The 204-nt window shown below is 39.2% G+C and overlaps 1 protein-coding gene across 1 annotated transcript in view; it reads left to right on the plus strand.

The window, feature by feature from the left end:
• The window catches only part of LOC119588179 (Down syndrome cell adhesion molecule homolog), a 6,886-nt gene that overhangs the window by 2,875 nt on the left and 3,807 nt on the right, over positions 1–204 (plus strand). The gene's annotated exons all lie outside the window — the stretch shown is intronic.

The raw sequence follows: 204 nt of genomic DNA on the forward strand, positions 1-204 counted from the left end.
AGAAGGTACACACACAGCGTCCTCAAGTTGATTCGCTTTAAGCAGCTTCGATTACCACCTCGCAACTGCATCTTGATTGGAGTTATTCAGCAAGAATGTGCAATCATCGTAAATGGATTAAAAATATAACAGTAATGTAAACGACCGCCATTTACCCAAAGTGAGATTTTTTACTCATCGCTCTCAAGCCAAATGATTTATGCA

Source organism: Penaeus monodon, chromosome 23 (genome assembly GCF_015228065.2).
Source record: "Penaeus monodon isolate SGIC_2016 chromosome 23, NSTDA_Pmon_1, whole genome shotgun sequence".
Lineage (NCBI taxonomy): Eukaryota > Metazoa > Arthropoda > Malacostraca > Decapoda > Penaeidae > Penaeus > Penaeus monodon.